General features: G+C 45.6%; 1 long non-coding RNA gene across 2 annotated transcripts; it reads right to left on the bottom strand.

Moving 5' to 3' along the window:
* Nucleotides 1-320: 320 nt before the first annotated feature.
* On the bottom strand, nucleotides 321-6,401 carry LOC128328317 (uncharacterized). Of its 2 annotated transcripts, none has more exons than XR_008309136.1 (4): nucleotides 6,281-6,401; nucleotides 5,164-5,212; nucleotides 4,924-5,063; nucleotides 321-866 (listed from the first exon to the last, which is right to left on the bottom strand). It is a non-coding gene; the product is annotated as an uncharacterized LOC128328317 (long non-coding RNA). The 2 variants fall into 2 exon arrangements; XR_008309137.1 differs by having other exon boundaries at nucleotides 321-831.
* Between the last annotated feature and the right edge of the window lie 14,191 nt (nucleotides 6,402-20,592).

Here is a 20,592-nt window from a genome sequence, read left to right as displayed (position 1 = left end):
AATATCATTGGGGCCAGTTTGGATGAGAGTTTGTCTGCTAGCCCCATCACATGCAGTTAAGGACATGCATGTGCATGGTGCATGCATGTCCTTCCTTACTCTTGCTGGATCAGGCTCAAGATGCATCTAATCAAACATCCTGTTGTTAATGAAACTGTTTCGGAGTGCTGGCTAACACTCAAATCAGACTTTTGGTCTAACATGGCGGAATCAGCATGACTAGGTGGAACAGTTCATCACAGAATTAATTAGTGCAAAGTTTTGGCCTGGAAAATGAGGTGGAGATGGAAATGTGGTACAATCAAATTTATTTAGGGAATTGAGATGCAGAAAGAAATATTAAGATGGCAAGGAGGCAATAAAATATTAACTAATAGTGCTAATCTGGAATCTCATGAAGAGGCGTTGTAGCATGAGGTTCGAATTATTAAAGAATCAGCTCAGGGCTGGCCAGAGAAAGGACCTGAAGAGTAGCTTTAGACTTAAAGAGAAGGGAGCAAGGAGATTTAGGAAGTTAGACAATTAGTAATGCCTAATCCAATATCCGGTAGTGTGACTTGCACACTTGCAGGGTAGCAGCTATGTGTGTTGGTGGATCTCCTCACAGAGACAAGGCAGGAAAAAGGAGAGGCAAGCACACCACTTGCAAGCCAGGAAACTAGGACAGTGTATGGTTCCAAGAAATGTCCAGAGATGGTCGGGTCTCTAGGGTCCAATTCTCTAGAGCATCCAAGTGTGGTGTGTGGTTTTGGTCTGGAGACAGGTCCAAACCAGAGGCTGGGATCCAAGCTGGAATCAAGGCTGGAGCAAAAGCTGGAGCTGATGGTATAGCTATAGCAAAAGCACATCATTTGTTGGTGTTTGAGCTAGAAATAGAAAAAATCATGACTTGGGGCCATACATGGGTCACACCTCCTTGCTGTTGGGGCTGACATCCATGATTAACAAAATCTCTATATATAATTCTCCTGGGTGTGCCAGGGAAAATGCGTCCCGGCAGCCCAGCTGATTGGCTGGGCTGTGGAGGCACCTGATTGGCTGGCACAGCACACCCAGGAGAATTTGACCAGCGGCAGGCCAGGCTGCAGGCGGCGATGGTGGCCGCAGGTTCAGCCCGGTCACAGAGGCAAGGCAGCGGCAGGCCTGGGCGAGGCGATGGGCCCGGCCGCAGCAGCGGGACTTGGCCCCGCAGCCTTGGCAAGAGGGTGGGGGTGGAGGAGAGGAGGCCGGCCGCAGAGGCTAGCAAGTGGCAGCAATGGGCCTGGCAGGCCTGGCCGCAAAGGTGGCACTCGGCTTGGCGGTGGGCCAGGGTGTGGAGGCGCTGGGCCCGGCCGCAGAGGCAGCTCATGGCCAGGCGGTGGAACCGCCAGACACCCGCAGGAGGCTGGGGTGGGAGGGAACTGGGCGGGAGGACTTCTGTGTTCGCCGCCTGGGCGGAGGAGTGGTGGCCGATAAGTACTGTAAAATGAAATGCAGGGGGAGGGGGAGGGAAAGAGAGTGGGGGAGGGGTGGGGGGAGGGCAAGAGAGAGTGGGGCAGGGGGAGGGCAAGAGAGAGTGGGGTGGGGGCGGGGGAGGGCAAGAAGGAGGGGGAAGGGGGGAGGGCAAGAGGGAGGGAGGGAGGAGAGGGGAAGAGAGTGGGGGAGGGGAGAGGGGAAGGGCAGGAGAGAGGAGCAGGGGGAGGGGAGGGAGGGCAAGAGAGAGTGGGGCAGGGGGGAGAGGGGAGGGCGGGAGAGAGGAGCAGGGGGAGGACAGGAGAGACTGGGGCAGGAGGGTGAGAGAGAGGAGGGGGAGGGGAGGGAGGGCAACAGAGTGGGGGGAGGGCAAGAGAGGGGGGAGGGAGGGCAAGAGAGAGTGGTGAGGGAGGGGAGGGGGCAAGAGAGAGTGGGGAGGGAGGGGCAAGAGAGAGTGGTGAGGGAGGGAGGGGAAGAGGGGCAAGAATGTGGGGCAGAAGGGGGGGAGGAGGATACAGCCATCCCCAAAGAGAGCACAGATGCTCTGTGCGGGTTGGCTAGTAATTCATATTGCTTGATTCAATCACTGATAGGTGTGATCTCAATGAACAATAAAGTGAAATGATCTGAACAAGCTGTATGGGATGGAGTGAATGGGTGAGCTCAACGCTTATCTGGCAGACCAGAAGACCTTCCAGGTGGGGAGATAATGATTCTTTTGAACCCAGTGACCATTCCCTCTGGTCCCTGCCTGTGACGGGACATATATAGGAACTGGTGAGTGAATGTATGAGTGAGTGTGGGTCACCCTAGTAACCAGGCACAGAAGGGTCAGAGGGGGAGAGATTTAAAATAAAGGCAGTTGGGACAAAGAGAGAATGGAGAGTGTTGGAGTTAGTTGTGTTGGAATAGGAGGTGTTTGGGGCTGAGGGTTGAGAGATTGGTTGTTGTGTTCTGAACAGGAAAGATTGTTCAGGGGGGGTTGTGTGGAACTTGAAGGGTGAATGTGTGGAGGCTGGCGAACCAGCAGTGTTCTGGGCAGTTTCTAGTAACAGTCAAGAAGTTCTGGAAGAATTCTCTAAGTTTACAAACCCAGTTTTAATTATCTCTGCCCTAGTTATCTCACCCCCCCATAGGTTACATTTTATCCAGATGAAAAGAAACACTCAGAAAGTTCAACAGCGGATGTACCTAGTACCTAGGAGAGAAGCTTGTGTGCCCTGCTTTGCAGATACCTTTATTCTAATCAGCAAATAATAAACTTACTAGCCAACCCGCACAGAGCATCTGTGCGCTCTTTGGGGCTGGCTGTTCCCTTCTCTCTCCTGCCTTCCTCTCCCTCCCTCCCTCCCACCCCACTCTCTCTTGCCCTCCCTCCCCCTCCCACCCCCTCTCTCACCCTCCCCTCCCTCTCACCCTCCTGCCCCAGTCTCTCCTGCCCTCCCTCCTCTCCCCTGCTCCTCTCTCCTGCCCTCCCCCTGCCCCACTCCCTTTTGCCCTCCCCCTGCCCCACTTGCTCTTGCCCTCCCCTCTCCCCCTGCCCCCTGCCCCACTCCCTCTTGCCCTCCCCCTGCCCCCACCCTCTTGCCCTCCCCTACCCCTGCCCCTCCTTCTTGCCCTCCCCTCCCCCTCCCCCTCCCTCTTGCCCCCCCTTTGCCCACCCCTCCCCCTCCTCCTTGCACTCCCTCCTCCCCCTGCATTTAAAAAAATTATACTTACCCAGCCACCGCCACTGAGCAGCGAACAGGAAAGTCCCGCTGCCCGGTTCCCTCCCACCCCAGTCTCCCACGGGCTCCTCCTGGCCTGGCCGGCGCGCCTGGCCAAAAGCCACCTCCGCGGCCTGTCCCACCGGCGGGCCTGCCACACCAAGTGCCACCTACATTATCTGTCCTGCCGGCAGGCCTGCCACACCAAGTGCCACCTCCGTGGCCTGCCATGCCCGCTCCCGCCGCTTGCAAGTCTTTACTGGCCAGCGGCAGGCCAGCCACCTCTCCCGCACCCCCACCTTCTGCCCCGGTATCGGGGCCTGCTGCACGCTGCCGGCCGGCTGGCCACCTCTCCACCTCGGCCCTCAGCTGGGCCCGCCACCGCTTCGCCGCGGCCGGGCCAGGCCTGCAGACACCACCCATCGCCAGGCCGGGTCCACCAGCGGCCTTGGCTTGCAGCGGCCAATTCTCCTCCTCCTGGGTGTGCCAGCTAATCAGGTGCCTCCACAGCCCAGCCAATCAGCTGGGCTGCCAGGATGCATTTTCCCTGGCACACCCAGGAGAAATATATATATAGATTCTTGATTTCATTTTATACCTAAAGTTTTGTTTCATTTTTATATCCTGAACATATATGCCTATCCTGCACTCACGAGGCTACGCAGTCAAAGGTGTTGAGTATCAAGAGTAGGGTAACAAGAATTTACATGGTGGACATGAGGGAAAGTAAAAATAAATTTCCAGAACCTGGAGGAGACTAAACTGTCATAGAACAATAAAAAGAAATCACCTCCCTGGAATTGAGAGGGGCGTCAGGGAGGGACCCTGACAATACCAAGTCATAAGTGCAGTGATAGTGGGATGGGAGTGCTCAGCCTTATCTGAGTTCCTGTGAAAATGATTACTGAAACTAATCCGTTATGCCAAGAAAAGGGAGTTTTACTATTCCCTTGAGAAATAGTCTCTTTCCTTAACTTGCATCTGTTCAGCCAGCTTACTTCTCTGAATAGAGAGGGGGCATAGGGTTAAACCTTGCAGTCACTTGTTATACTGGGCATGGGTAACAGTTACCCCATGTTTTTTTGTTCTAAGTGACCAACTTGAGAGTTTTGCCAAATATAGGCATGTGCAGAGTTTACAGTCCCATGAGCTCATAACCAAGATGGAGATTGCAATCCTGCAGTTCCAAATCACATAGTGGGGCACTGTCCGTAGCCCCCAAACAGGCTATTCTAACATTGTTTCTCACAGTGGCCCACCAGATACCTCCAGATAGCCCACAAGCAGGATATGAAGCCATTCCTCCGAACACACTGGGGCACCTTTCCTTGACTGCAAGATGAACACACACACACACACACACACACACACACACACACACACACACAATTAGGGAAAGGACCATCATTGGACAAATTGCCCCCTGTGCAACTGGGGAAAGGCACAACAAGAGGGGGAAAGGGTGTGCACATGTCCTTAACTCATATGGTGGGGCTGGAGGATTAAGTATGGTCTGAACTGGCTCTTAATCAGTGTAATGCTTTCCGCATTTCTCACTGCTGAAATGCACTGGCCAGAACAGATAGATAGCAATTCCTTGTAAACTAGAAAATTACCTTCCAGTCTGCAAAACAGTAATCAAAATGATCAATGTCTAACATGATGGATGTCCTCTGTGATTGGTTTGAAAAGGCCAGTGGGCTAGAGAAGGAACCAAAGTAGCCCTTTGCTTTGGCAAGAAAGGACTTACCACTTAAAGACTTACCATGTTGGTGGTGACCATCTGTTATCTTTTACAAGTCCTTCTTCCTGTGCAACAATGTGTACCATTGGACTTTTTAATATGAGTTTGTTGCTTTCTTAAACTGTTTGAAAACCATGAATTTCACGCCAAGCCATTTCCTGCTAATAAAGGAAGTGATGGTGATAACGTTGTGATGGTATTGCCTCTCATTCTCTAGGAAAGAAACCAAATGGCTGCTTTCTTTAGCAATAAAGCACTTACCTCTGTGTGTAGATGATGTTAATATCTGAAGTTTTTCACTTTCCTTTTTCTGAAATAGTGCAATAAGTTATGTTGCTTACCTTGCATCATTCCTTAACTTGCATGACAATTTTTGTTATGTGTTTATTTTCTTAAACATGGCAGAATCTATGGGGTTTTTCTTTTTAGCTTTTCCAGATGATCCCAAAACCAAGTTTCTCTTGTTGTCCACTTCTCTGTAGTTTCCTGTTCAAGTTGATCTATTTCCACAGTCAGAGGCATAACTAGGGAAAACGGCGCCCAGGGCAAGCACTGAAAAAAATCCCCCCCAAATTGCGCCCCCCGGTGGCGAGCCCTGAACACTCCAACCCACCCCGTCCCCCCGCTGCCCTTCACTGGTGGGGTGGGTGATCCGCGGGTGGGGTGAGTGAGCAGGGGCCAGGGGTCCTACTGTCCTCCTTCCACCCCGCAGCGGCGGGCAGCAGCTACGACTGGAGTGTTCAGGGCTCGCTGTCTCCCTACGGGGGTCGCCCATGCCGCCACGACCAGGGGCCAGGGGTCCTCCTTCCACCAACTGCGCCGCGTGCCTGCGCAGTTCAATCTATTGAACTGCGCAGGCGCGCAGTGCAGTTGAGAAGTGACGCCAGGCCGGACGGCAGGCCTCGGCGTCACTCCAGTCATAGCTGCCGCCCGCCGCCGCCTGCCGGAGTGGAAGGAGGACCCCTGGCCCCTGGTTGCGGCGGCATGGGCAACCCCCGTAGGGAGACGGCGAGCCCTGAACACTCCAGTCGTCTCCGTAGGGAGACGCGAGCACGGCGGGAAAGGAAGGGGATCGGCGGGGGCACTTTTTTGCACCCCCTACCAAGTGGCACCCAGGGCACGTGCCCTGCCGGCTCCCCTATCGTTGCGCCCCTGTCCACGGTGAAGATTCTTCTCCAGGCAATAGAGTATCTTACCCCCTATAGTCTCTAGAATTAAGTCTTGGCAAAGGTTAGTTACAGAGCCTAACAGAAAAAGGAAGCAAAAGATTTGGCATTTAGACATGCTGAAATATTTGTCTCATCTGCTGGATCACTTGTTTTCAAACTGTCTACACCCATTACAAATTCCTGTTCTAGAACAGAAAGATACAGCTTACCTGGCAGTCTTACCACTTCTTTGTATATTTAAAAGGAGCACCATGATTGTCCCATATATTATTGGCATAGGAGGAGGAGAACCAAGCTGCCCCTGTGAGATCCTTCTCCTCCTGCTGCATTCTCCACACCTTGATGGCTAAAGCTTTAGCCATCACCAAGGAGACAATGAGCGCATCATAATAGAGAAACTTGCAATGTCATACTTGTCACCTGCAGAAGTGGGGGCAAAGTGTCATCCTTCAGCACTGGAGAAAGATGTAGCTGTCTACACTACTAACATATCTGCGCTTTATACCAGTCCTATACTGGGAATTCTAGTTTGGAGAGAGTGCTGATAATTTTCAGAGTTATTCATTTTTTTGAGTTTCACATTGAACCCTATGGGAGAATTTCCTGATCAGACCCATGTTCAGTTCTTGCACACAGGTTCCTCCCTCTGTGCTGGTCATGGGCTGTAATAAACCTTGATTGATTGATTGATTGATTGATTGATTGATGTTTCTCCCTTCAGAGCTTGTAATGCCACTGGTTGAAAATGAAATGTCAAAAAAGCAAATCTTCATGCAAATCTCAGGGCCCTTTTGAAGAGAAAAAGTATTTTCATGGGAAGCCAAACAAATGCCTTTAAAAACACCACCAAAAAGTGAAATTCTTCAAGGGGCATTCTGAACATCCTTAGTTCTGACCACCATGATTGGCCTAAGCTGTTCTACTGCCCCAGCTGTTGTATGAGAATCCCACGGCTCCTTGCTGTGTTGCATTTCTCATGCAGTCAGATACCCGCAAGGCTCTTCCTGGGCAAAGGACAAACTTCCCATATGGAGATGCCCAAAATTTCATCTCTTATAGTTGCTTCCAGAATACTTGAATTAACGGCTAAAATTATACAACTCCTTCAGAGACTACTTTTAGATCTTGCTTCCCTGAAGTGTTTAGAAATACCAGCCTGCTTCACCAAGACTATTCTTCCATTTCTATTATGAGAGATAGTGACCAGCTTATCATTCCAAACCTCTTCTTTGTCTTGCAGTGAGTGCACAAGCTTAATCAGCTTCAGAAGTAATCACGCGTTTTAATTTTCTCTAAGCTGAAGACGTCCTTTAGCAGGAAAATTACTAGGGATAAAATCTCAATTAGATTAAAGCGGCAAGGTCTTTTGTTTCATTAATTTCATTACAGTCTACATTATTGTTACATATTTTATAGAGTTTCTAATTGACATTACCTAATTCATATGTGTACATACACCTGCTTCTGTGTGTGTGTGTGTGTGTGTGTGTGTGTGTGTGTGTGTGTGTGTGTGCGCACACACACACACACGCATATATAGTAAGAAAACACAGAGAGAGAAATGCAATGTTTAACTCGGCAGGGCAGTTATAAATAACTATATGTTTACAATTGTATATATCTTATGGGTAATTTATATGCTGTCCTTGAGGCTCCTTCTGAAATGCTTACTATTTTAGTAACTTTGTTTGTGGTGTGTCATTCTCATGGACAAGAAATCAATAGCATTTCATACTAAAGCTATGTTTCAACCACACTATAGGGCTCTTCACAAGTTCTTCCTGAACACATAAGGTTGTGCACATAACTGTGATCGCTGGTGGGCAGGGCAGGCTGGTGGGGAGGCAGGCAGGGAGCACATGATGATCCTCCCCAGTTTGCTCTGCTACTTGCCAGGGACACAAATGGTGCGGCACTGAGTGGCAGCGCAGGAGCTAGAGGATGAAATCCTCCAGCATCCCTCAATCCCTCAATGAGGGATCCTCCCTCAGCCAGGCACTCTTCCTGCCCGGCTCTGTGTATGCTTGGGCTGTGTGCAGACCAAGTATACACACAACCCTGGCACCAGGGTAAAGGGCACACTCGCACCCTTAACCCTTGTGAAAGGCCGAGGTAAAAAGTCATGTTGGGCAGGATGGCAGCGCCAAGATTGGGCTTAATCTTGGTGCTGCACACGATCAGCCCAACCCAGGCTGGGCTGCCCTAGTCTGGGTTAGGCTGCTCACGTGAATTGCCTTAATATATACATAGTGCATGGAGGAGAAAGTGGAATCATGCCCATTAGCTCCGTGGCAGATGTTGGCACAGTCTCAACCTCTGCTCAATGCACAGATGTGGGGCATAGGGTCAGGAGACATGGGGATGTTGTAGAGTGGGTCTGGGAAGCTTTACAATCTTCCTCCCCCTCTCTCTCTTGTTCATATGAAGCTAATGTTGTCAACAGGACCCTCAAAAGGTAGGCTCTGCTTTGCTGAGGCTTCATTCACAGCTCCCCAGGATGGGACTCAGGTTCACCTACTTGGATGTTCACATTAAGAACATAAGAATTACCTTGTTGAATCCATTCAATAGAACTTTCTAGCCAGCAGCAGCTAGTCAGATGCTTCTGGAAAATCACAAGGAAGGTATGAAGATACCATTCTTCTGGTTTCTGTCACCATCATCTGGTGCTCATTGGCATATACTGAAGTATACTGGGGTAGAAATAAGCTTTCAATTTTGTGGAAAGACAAATAGTCGCAAAAGTCTTTTTAAAAATAAGATGAGGAGAATTTTTTAAAAAGCAGTTGAGGGCATTTGTCCGCATGATTTCCCGCAATCTAACCAGATTTTTATTTCTTCTGTCTGCACTGAATACATTTGTTTCAATATCATACCCTTAAGAGCTTAATGAGAGTTAGTTGGCTGTAGAATAAACAGTAATTGAAGGTGTCAAACTGCAGATACAGCTGAGATAATGTATGGCCTTGTCTCTTCTCCCCACCATTTTGAATATGAGCCAAGGGACGCATGTAACACAAAACCAGAGGTGAAGGGGCCTCTGGTTTCAATTTTTGAACATCTGAATGTGGGCAACTGCAGTTACAGCAGAAAACTGATCCATTGTTTCCCTCCCTGGTCAGTGATTTGTACCTTCGATTTGTAGTGAGGTTCACTGCCTAGACCTCTGACTCTGCGTTACCAGTGTAACATCTGAAAGGAGCACCACAGTCTGGTTGCTCTGCAACTGAAGTTTGGGGAGGAAACTCCTCCCTTGCTCCAGCTGCTCTTGGCTGCCGGGATGTCCTTCAGTCAAGAAGGAAGCCCTGGTAGCCAGTTCTCCTTCCTCTCTGCAATCTCGCTGACTGCATAGAGAGAGCTCTATTGTACATCTGAATTTGGACAGAAGAGTGGTGGGAGATGGTGTGAAACTGTGGGTTCCATTGGACCCGCGGTTCCATGTTACATGCAAATGCAGCTATTGTCTTCCTTAGGGAAAAAGTCACTGTGCTCTGTGCCTGAATAAACAAAAGTGGTTGAAGAAAGCCAAAGTTTCAGTTACAGGCATCATATGAGGATCAAAACATCCCCTTTCCTCTTTACTCAGTTATCAAGGTTTTCATCTCTATGGACTCCTTTCAGTGTTACACTTCCTTTTCTCACATTATAGAGCTATATTCCTCCAAGTCCTATGAGTGGGCAAAGTGTATCTAGGTCATAGAAATGGCAGGGATAGGACATGCACAAGAGAGTCAGTTTTCCATGACACAGTTAGCCCTAAGTTTCTGTTCCATAGGAGACTGACTTAGTTTGTTCCCAGCACAGATGAGGTGGTTTGAAAGAAAACTAATCAATGTATGTATTTGTCAGTGTCTTTCTATCATCGTAATATAAGTACATTTAAAAAGCCTAGCTGGATCAGGCCCAAGGGCTATCTAGTCCAGCATCCTGTTACACACAGTGGCCCACCAGATGTCTCTGGGAAGCCCACAGGCAAGAGGCGAAGACATGCCTTCTCTCTTGCTGTTGCTCCTCTGCAACTGGTATTTAGAGGCATCATGCCTCTGAGGTTGGAGGTGACAATAGACACCAGACTAGTAGCCATTGGTAGACCTGTCCTCCATCAATGTGTCTAAGCCCCTTTGAAAACCATCCAGGCTGGTGGCTGTCACCACATCTTGTGGCAAAGAATTCCATAGACTAACTATGGAAGAGCCCCTGGTGGCGCAGTGGTAAAACTGCCGCCCTGTAACCAGAAGGTTACAAGTTCAATCCTGACCAGGGGCTCAAGGTTGACTCAGCCTTCCATCCTTCCGAGGTCGGTAAAATGAGTACCCAGAATGTTGGGGGCAATATGCTAAAATCATTGTAAACCGCTTAGAGAGCTTCCAGCTATAGAGCGGTATATAAATGTAAGTGCTAACTATGTGCTGTGTGAAAAAGTACTTCCTTTTTTTGGCCCTAATTTTCCCGACTTTTAGTTTCATAACTGAATATAAACGTGTGTGGGAGGGTATGCCAGCACTCCCCTTATATAACTCTTCTGACTCTTAACCCTTGACTCTAGGACCAGATGGAATTGCCACTGTTGTCCTTTGAAGCTACAAGCTTCCCTTGACAAATGCCCCTAGAGCCAAAGTAACATCTAAGGTGGAAAACAACTGAAAATAAACTTTACACACATCCCTGACTCAGACCAAATGCCACACACGCTCTCTTTCTCGCATGGACATCCATTTTATCCACTGACAGCGACTTGAGCCAATTCATATGCCCAAATTTACATATTGTGCATTATGTAATCTGAGTGAAGCAGTGCAGGGTTTGGCATAGGAAGGGTTCATAGCTCAGGGAAAAGCATGTGCTGTGCATGAGGCCAAGGTTCAGCCCTTGGCATGCCAGTTAAAGGATCTTAGGTTGCAGTGCTGGCTAGACGAAGCCTCACTCAAGACCATGAAGAACTGCTGTCAATCAGAGAAGACTGACCTAGATGGAGCAGTGGTCTGACTCAATATAAGACAGCTTCAAGTGTTCACATGTTGAAGCGGCCATACAGGCATCTCTCAACCACTCTACACTAAAAGTAAGTGAAATGCCATAATGATTATGAAGAATAAAGATAGATTCCAGGGGGGTGGGATTCATCGCTCCTCACTATCTCTAATACAGAGCCTTCAGGGGTTGTAGTACACCCATTCTTGTTCCCGGGAGTAAGTCCTATGAATCTTATTGGGACTTTTGCACTGGGAGACTTCCTATCTCTTTTATTTCTGTCTTGAAGATTTCAAACAGGTGCATGGTAATTTGCTTTCCCAAACTAACCTTGGGAATTCGTTCAATGAGGTAAAAAAATGAATTTCTGTCAGAGAATTCTACGCACCCTTAACACATGACAATGCCCAGAATTCTTTTGGAGAAGCCATAGCATTTTGCTTTCAGTTGAAGAAATCATGACCGTTGAAATGGTAGTGTAAATCATGGGTTCCCAACCTTGGGTCCCCAGATGTTGTTGGATTTCAACTCCCATCAGTTAGTCCCCTGCTAACTGAGCAAAAAGGCACCTTTTAAAAGTGGTGATTCTCTTTACTTAGCAGAGTGAGAGCAACTGGCCATATCCATCCCCAGCACAGCATCCCCCCAATGGCTGTTGCTGGTGTCTATCATGTTTCTTTTTTTATTGTGAGCCCTTTGGGGACAGTGAGCCTATCTATCTATCTATCTATCTATCTATCTATCTATCTATCTATCTATCTATCTATCTATCTACCTACCTACCTACCTACCTACCTACCTACAAAAAACCCCAGATTTAAGTACAGTGGTCCCTCTACTTACGAAATTAATCTGTTCCGAATGCACATTTGTAAGTCGAAAAGTTCGTAAGTCGAAAAGCGGTTTCCCATAGGAATGCATTGGGAACGGATTAATGCGTTCCGGAGCCTAGAAAAAAGACCCAGACCCCCAGTAAGGCTTGCAAACTGCACAGGAACATTTCTTTTCAAGAATAAACAGGCAGTAAACAGGCAGGCAAGTCAAGGAAACCGCATGTAAAATTTGTAAGTCGAGGAAACCCCATCTAAAAATTTGTAAGTCGAGGAAACCCCATCTAAAAATTTGTAAGTCGAAAAAACTGCATCTAAAACCAGATCTAAAACTGCCGTTTGTAACTCGAAAAATACTTCTGTCGAGTAGTTTGTAAGTCGAGGGACCACTGTATATATGCTGATGGGATCTGAGCTGTTGTTGACTGACCAGGGGAGGGATCTTGGGGTCATGATGGACAGCAAAGTGTTGACTCAATGTGTGGCAGCTGTGAAAAAGGCCAGTTCCATGCTAGGGATCATGAGGAAGGGGAATGAAAATAAAACTGCTAATATTATAATGCCCTTATACAAAACTATGGTGCGGCCACACCTGGGGCACTGCGTACAATTCTGGTCACCACATCTAAAAAAGGACATTGTAGAACTTGAAAAGGTGCAGAAGATGGCAACTAAGATGATCAGGGCCTAGAGCACCTTTCTTATGAGGGAAGGCTACAACACCTGGGGCTTTTTAGTTTAGAAAAAAGATGACAGTGGGGAGATATGATAGAGGTCTATAAAATCATGCATGGTGTGGAGAAAGTGGGTAGAGAGAAACTTTTATCTCACAAACATAACACTAGAATGAGGGGTCATCCCATGAAATTGATTGCCAAGAAATTTAGGACCAACAAACGGAAGTACTTTTTCACACAACACATAATCAACTTGTGGAATTCTCTGCCACAAGATGTGGTGTTGGCTAGCTACTAGTTTTGATGGCTTTAAGAGGGGTTTGGATAACTTCATGGAGGAGAGGTCTATCAATGGCTAGTAGTCAGAGGGCTTCAGGCCACCTCCAGCCTCAGAGGCAAGAAGCCTCTAAATACCAGTTGCAGGGGAGCAACAGCAAGAGAGAGGGCATGCCTTCACCTCTTTCCTGTGGGCTTTCCAGAGGCATCTGGTGCCACTGTGTGAAAAAGGATGCTGCACTAGATGGGCCTTGGGCTTGATCCAGCAGGGCTGTTCTTATGTTCTTATCTATCTGTAAACCACTTTGGGATTTTTTTTGAAAGGCAGTCTATAAATTTTTGTCAAATTTGTATTCCATCACTTGCAGCCACAACATCTGTGGACCCAAGGCTCGGAATCCCTGGTGTAAATATATACCATGATTTGTATAGCAAGGAGAATTCCCTCAGTTGTAACCTTTTCCATCACTGGAGCACTGTGATGGGAGTAAAAACCACACAACAAGTTTCCCTTCTTTGCAGCTCTTAAGGATACAGGAGTCCTCTCCAGTTCTAGACCTCCTATGACCTTTCCCATGCAATTGTGTAGAGTGTTGCAGCCTAAATGAATGCTTATGCAAATAGAGCTTCTTTGAAGTTAAAGAAAGTAAGTGGTCACTGAATTTCTGTGTAAGACTTTAAAAGCACAGCAGACTATTTTTACTTGAAAGACTGGCTCATGGGTTTTTTTGAAATCATTTTGAGACAAATCTGGCTTGGGGGTTTCCACTTGGTATACTTTATTTTATAATCACTGCCATTTCCTTTTCCTGGGCTGTTCTAATGTGCAGTAACTGTGTGGTTTCAGACGCATGCCTTTGAGCGACATAGAATCAAAGGTTCAAACTTCAAAATGGTTGACATCTTCCTTCAACAAATCTCAGCATCTAGGAAGCTACTGCTCCCTCTCATTCAAGTGTACAAGATAGGGCAAGCTTCTCAATGGGAGGTGGGTGAAAGGGAAACTTCATCTGAAACACACTCAGAGATGCAATAGCAAGAGAACAGCAAGTTTGCCTTCTGGCCTACAAGAGGATTAGTCTTCACTAATATAAATGATTATTGCAAGAGCAGGTTCTCAAATGTTCTGTTTCTAAGAAACAAGAAATTATTTCTGCTTCTGAAACAAGAATAACGCCCTGCTATGGTGCTCTGCATATCACACTGAAAATAAAATATAGTAAGAGAGATGTTGCCTCTATGTAGCACATGGTGGCCTGTGGTGTTTTTGGTTAATCAATTCCTTGATCCAGGCCAGCTTTTGAAGGGGGCTTTAGTTACTTGTATTCTACTCCTGGAGTAGAGGCAGGGCGAACAAAACAGCCAGCAGCAAAAGCATGGAAAAGCAGTCTGCACTTGCCTCTGTAAATAATATCTATCTCATTAAACTATTAATGCTCCTAATTCTGCTTTACTGCCTTGTCCTTGCTTACCACAGTTCTTTCCCTTGGGTTCTACATAAACCAGTTCAAATATTACCACTGTGGCATAAGACTCCTTCCCCGTGGTCCACTCCACTAAGTTTGGACGAGGAACTATTATGTGTCCTTCTCAGATTTGCAAAAAAATAGGGGGCGGTCTGCTCCATATAGCATCCAAGGTTGACTTTCCAGCCCTCTAGTTGACTTTTCCAGCCCTCTAGGAAACAACCACCATCATGGTTACAGTGCTTGCCTCTTCAGACAGACTCCATAAGTGTGGAGAGCATGGGGAGACTGACGCTTCTCATCATACTAGCTCTGGGGAGGGTGTGAAGTAATGAGGCCTTTACCTCCTCATTGTGTTTTTCAAATCTTTATATGCTTTTGCTTACCCACAGCTCCAGATGTACAATGGAACTGGAGGTCCCTTCACCTTTGGTTCCCATACTTAAACATACAAACCTGGACAATTAATGTTAAACAAGAAAAATGGACCTATGGTTTCCCTCCCTTAACTCCAATTGTCACCTTTGATTTTAAGTTGGTTTCACCGCCGTAAACTCCAATAACTCCAATTGTCATCTTTGGTTTTAAGTTGGTTTCACCGCCTGTGGCGCATGAGGAACATCTGAACCAGGAGCTGCAGTTATCTTTTGCCTCAAATCAGAGTTGAGGGAGGAAGCTCCACCCTCATTCCAGCTCCTATTGGCCGCACAGGCTGTCCTTCAGGAAAGAAAGAAGCCTGCACAGCCAGATCCCTTGCCTCTCTGCAGTCTCAGCGAGACTGCAATAGATCCAAACCCAGACTGGAGCATAGGGGGACGGAGGAGCGTGGAACCGCAGGTTCACTGGACCGGCGGTTCTGCTGTGAGTCTGAACTGGCCCTCTATGCTCTATGTATGATGAAGCTGTGCAGGTGTCAAAAGTCCACATCTTCTGTTCTACAGTTTGGTTTCGGAGGGGAAAGAGTTTTACTGTTTAAATTTTGGAGGGGAGAGAGCCAAGTTTGATTTGATTGGGTATGTTTTTAAAAATGGAAGAAACTTGAGTTTGTTTTGAATGGTTGTTTAGAGAAATTGGCAGTGGGTAGGGGAGAGAATAAAAGGAGGCTTGCCTGCAGCAGAAAGTTAAAGTTGGAATTAGAGCTGTGGGCTCAGGGGTCTTTCCAGGATGCCCCGTGTGCTCCACGGGGCATCCTGGAACTTCCGAGGGCTGTGTGGCCCCCAGTCTCCACAGCCCCCACCGGCTCCATAACGGTGCTGGACGTCATGTGGCCTCTCAGGGCTTCCTGCCTGCTCGTCTGCGTGGAGAGTGGGCTAAGCCCGTTCTCCCCGCAACCCCCCTAGAGGAGAGTCTCACTGATCATGAGTGAGACGTTTTTCAACGTTTCAACATTTTTCTTGTACTTTTGCTTGTACTGGTTTGTTTTGGGTTTTTGTTTTTTTTTAAATTACCGCACTGTTTTGGAGCAAGAAGATTTTGAACCAAGTAAACTTTTTAAAAACTGTTTATAAAGTATCTCTGTCAATTATTTTCCCCTCTCCACACTTACTTGCCTAAATTACCACTCTACCTTTATGTAAAGCTGAGAGACAGAGGCTTCAGGGACTGGGTGGTAGAACCAGTCAAAAGAACTGTACCTGTGGCAGTGAGTTGTTTATAAGCAGGGCCCATTGAGGTGGTGCCATCCACAGAGCAATTTTCAGGTGTACTCTTGAGGCGTTTTGCACCAGCACCATGTCCTTTTCAAAATGTCCAAACAGGGTTTTTGTTTCAGACTTATTGAAGAACTACATGGTCAACTGATACATGTCATATACCATGAGTCAGCGTGGTATAGTGGTTAGAGTGCTGGACTAGGACCAGAGAGACCCGAGTTCAAATCCCCATTCAGCCATGATACTAGCTGGGTAACTCTGGGCCAGTCGCTTCTCTCTCAGCCTAACCTACTTCACAGGGTTGTTGTGAGGAGAAGCTTAAGTATGTAGTACACTGCTCTCAGCTCCTTGGAGGAAGAGCGGGATATAAATACAAAATAATAATGATGATGATGATGATGTCAGTTTTACTGGAATGTTTGTTTAAGACTGTGTTTAAGCACCACAAAGTCTACTCCATGTTTTAGTTACAGCACAGTAGAATCAGGAATAGGTCCAGCCTATGTGCTGCATATTATTCAGGGCCAAACTACACAGGACACAAAATGTGTTGTTTGTCCTTGCATATTTGCAAAAAGCAGTGGAGGGGACTGGACTAGGATTGGAGAACATGGCATGTGAAGTCTCTAAATAGCTTTGCTCCTGAAGCATATAGTAGCTTGAGGGGAATTTGTCATTGGGACCGGAATGGAGGGTGAAAGATTAAGTTCTCTGCAAGTGTGATGTAGTCCAGTCTTAGGAACATAGGATCCAAAGAAGCTGCCTTATACTGTGTCAGACAATTGGTCCATCTAGGTCTGTATTGTCTACATTGACTGGCAGCGGCTCTGCATGGTTTCAAGCAGGATTATCTTCCAGCCCTACCTGGATATGGCAGGGATTAAAACTAGCACCTTCTTCATGCAAAGGAGATGCTCTACCACTGAGCTGTGGCCCCATCTGCAGATGCTTTCTATAAAGGAAAAAATGCATGTTTTCTGGTTTGGCCCACAGTCTTCCCCCACTGCTTACTGCTACACTCAGTAACATGTGCATCAAATTAAACTACACGCACACTGAAATTTGACTATCTGTTGTGGATGTTACCTAGTTTTTTAATACCCCTGTGAAGTGCAGGACACCCAAACCTATTTGGATGCACATTTATAGCATTTTTAAAATTTATTTATTTATTTATTTATTTATTTATTTATTTATTAAATTTCTATACCGCCTTTCATTAAAACAATCTCTTAAAAAAAGAAGAAGAATTATTATTGAGAAGTAAACCAAAAAAGACAAAGACAAATCACCATAAAATGCAAAACAAATCATTTTTTAATGAAAAACCTCATTTTCCTAATTAATTACAACAGTAAAGAAAAAAATATCTAGAACAAGATAAAGCAAAAGAAATTCAGACTCTTAACATTGTAAAATCTAATCTATTCAGCTTCTTGTAAGTTACATAGCGAAAACACTATAAGTCAAATCCAGAAAATGGGAACAAAGTTTGACCATAACAGATATTATAATTTATAAAGGGTTCCCAAACGGACATGAATGATTCAGTAGAGATACCATGTACATAAGCCGAGACTTTTGAAATTGAAGCATAGTCCCACACTTTCAAAAACCAATCATTTAAGGAAGTAATTTCCAAAGTACGCCAATTAGATGCATATATATTCCTAGCCGCTGTAATCATATATAAACACAATTCGTTTGATTTGGCAGGAATATAAGGTTTTATCATACTTAAAAGAAAAATTTCTGGAAGGAAGGGAGCATTAAAACAATCTCAAGGCAGTGCACACAGACCACCAGTGCGCAGCAGTGCACAAGGCGGTGCACACCTTGTTAAAACAAGACTATTAAAAACACAAAATTAAAATATTAAGCTAGAATATAAAAATAGAAATCTGATTAAAAGATTAAAAACAAGCACAATATAAAATATAAAAATATATAATATAATATATTTAAATATTTAAATATAAAATATAAAAAAACAAGCACACATAAAAATACAAATCTGATTAAAAGATTAAAAACAAGCACAATATAACCGTAGAAAATACAAAGCAGGAGCAATAGAAACAATCACATAAAAGCCTGGGTAAAAAGCCAAGATTTCACTTGCTTTCTAAAAACTGTGTTGGATATTGAGGAGCCCACCGGAAGAACATTCCAGAGTCTAACTGAGAATCAAAAGTTTGATATTTATTACTAACTAAACATAGTAATAAATATAATATGCATACAATATAAAATACAATAATATTTTAGTGAAAGGTATATAACAATATACTTTAATCTTAGTGTTTAGATTGTTTTGTTATTATGCACTCTAGTTCTGCCTTAAGGGAGGACAATTTAAATGTAGAAAAGGTTTTGGCTTGCTGCTTTGGCATGCAAAATGAAATGTGTGGGTGGATAACTTCCTAAGGTTGTTCACATTACCGTTACTGGGGTGGGGAGTGGGGAGAAGCGGGTCAAACCTACTTTTCCCGCAGAGGTTCCTCAGTCTTTTGTGTGGTATGTCTCACATGCCTACACAATCCACACTGTTTTGAGCAGCATGGAGCTCTGGTGGCCAAGAAAATGAAGCCCAGCCTCCAGATATCCTTAAATGTAACATGCGAGGTGTGCGGTGCATTGAGGGATTTCCCCTCAAGCCAGGTGCTGTAGGCCAGGGATTCTCAACGTTGGGTCCCCAGATGTTATTGGACTTCAACTCCCATAATCCCCAGCCCCAATGGCTTTGGTTGGGGATTATGGGAGTTGAAGTCCAATAACATCTGGGGACCCAACGTTGAGAATCCCTGCTCTAGGCAACCAGCTCTATGTCAGCTCAGGTATACACACGACCATGGACCTGAGTAAAAGGCCATGCTCATGCTCTTTTACCCAAGTAAAGGGCCAGGTAAAAATCCTGGGCTACCCAAGGAGGTAGTGCCAGGATTGGCCTAGATCCCAGTACTTCACACAAGTAGCCCTACCCAGCGTGGGCTGCCCAAGCTTAGGTAGGGCTCTTTGTGTGAACATTATCCCTGTCTTGGCCACTGGAGGTTCATGAAGTAGGTCAGAGTTGCATGGGATAGGCTGAAGATATCAAAGGTCATGATCTGGACAGCTGTAGCGGGGCTAGTGAAGAACAGCTGAAGACTGAGAGTAGGTATCAGGGGAGCAAATACATGGAGTAAGTGGGTAGCAAGACAAAGGATCAGTCAGGCACAGTCCATAGGATTTCAATTAGCTCCAAGATAGATAACTTGCTCCAACCAGAGCCAAAGCAATTCCTCGGACTATAACTCCAATAATCTCCTACCACAGTGGCCAATAGTCAGGAATTATGGGAGTTTTAGGCTTACATCTGCAGGAGGCCCAAAGTTGAGCAGCCTGGTTTAGAGCCTAGTTTTCTCTCAGTGCTCTGTAATTCCTTGACAGACCCTCTAGTGTCTCCGGAAAGGTGGACTCTGGGGCAAATGATGGGGTGATTCAGGCTGCATGCTTAAGTAGATGGGTGTTGACTTCTGGATTTGTGTCTGGTAATGCTGCTTATCCACTAGATTGGTCCTTTCTAGACTTGGCTGCTGCGCCATCAGCACTACATGGGTCCTTTAAAGTTGCATCCTCCAGGTCAGTATCAGGATCTTGCAAATTAGGTACTGCCCTTCTTCTGAATCAGTGTCTAATGTGCTATGTAGGGCCATGACAAATGTGTCCAAAAATCCACAAGCACGTCAGAAAGCTGTACACCTACTGTTTTGTGCATAGATCTATTCTCATAATTCTCTGTATTATGGGCACAATGCAACCAAATCTCTTTTTCTTTTCTGCTAATCAATTGTTTGGAACGGAGAAGGAGAAGTGAAAGCTGAGGGTGTTACTGCTTTCATGGGTCTCCATATCAGGTTGCCAGGGGTTTAAGGAAAAACATGCAGACAAGTTATGAAGCTATATATCTACAGTATGTTGTTGCACAGTAATTACTTATACTCTATAAGTAACTGAACAAGAAGACAAATTTAACAAAAGTTAAAGAAAAACAAAAGTTTGATATTTATTACTAACTAAACATAGGCCAAGAAAACAATAAACAGACTAACAGTCTCTTATGCAGAGAGAGGGAAAACCTCTCAATTTGAATTCAAGGAAACAAGTGAAGAGCAGACAAACAAATAGGAATGTGGGGGGAAATCCAACCCAGTCAACTCAAATTTGAATCAAATTTGAATTAATTTGACTCAGAACTGCTTGCCCATAATGGGATTTGTTCATATAGATTTGAATTTGAGTGAATTCAAATTGAATTCAAGTCAAATGAGAGTGATTTTTATTCTAGTTCAGCAAATTCAAATCAGTTTGAATGTATCCCATTTGTGCAAGCAATTTCAAGTTGAATCAATTCAAATTTGATTTGCATTCAAATTGATGCATTCAAATCTTTTGTGCATCCCTACAAACAAACACTGTGACTCCATCCCTAAGGCAGTACACAGACACATTCAAATTTAGAAGCATTTTCCATACAAATACAATCCATACAATGATACAGTGATTCCATACAATCTTCATGTGCACAATAACTGCAATATTAACTTGCTCTCTTTTTGCAATCTATTTCATACAGCTGGTCATCTTTCAACATGCCTTTCATGAGATGT

The sequence above is a fragment of the Hemicordylus capensis genome, chromosome 5, assembly GCF_027244095.1.
Source record: "Hemicordylus capensis ecotype Gifberg chromosome 5, rHemCap1.1.pri, whole genome shotgun sequence".
Taxonomy (NCBI): Eukaryota; Metazoa; Chordata; class Lepidosauria; order Squamata; family Cordylidae; genus Hemicordylus; species Hemicordylus capensis.
Note: the sequence above shows the minus strand (reverse complement) of the source record. Positions and strands in the feature narration are given on the sequence as shown.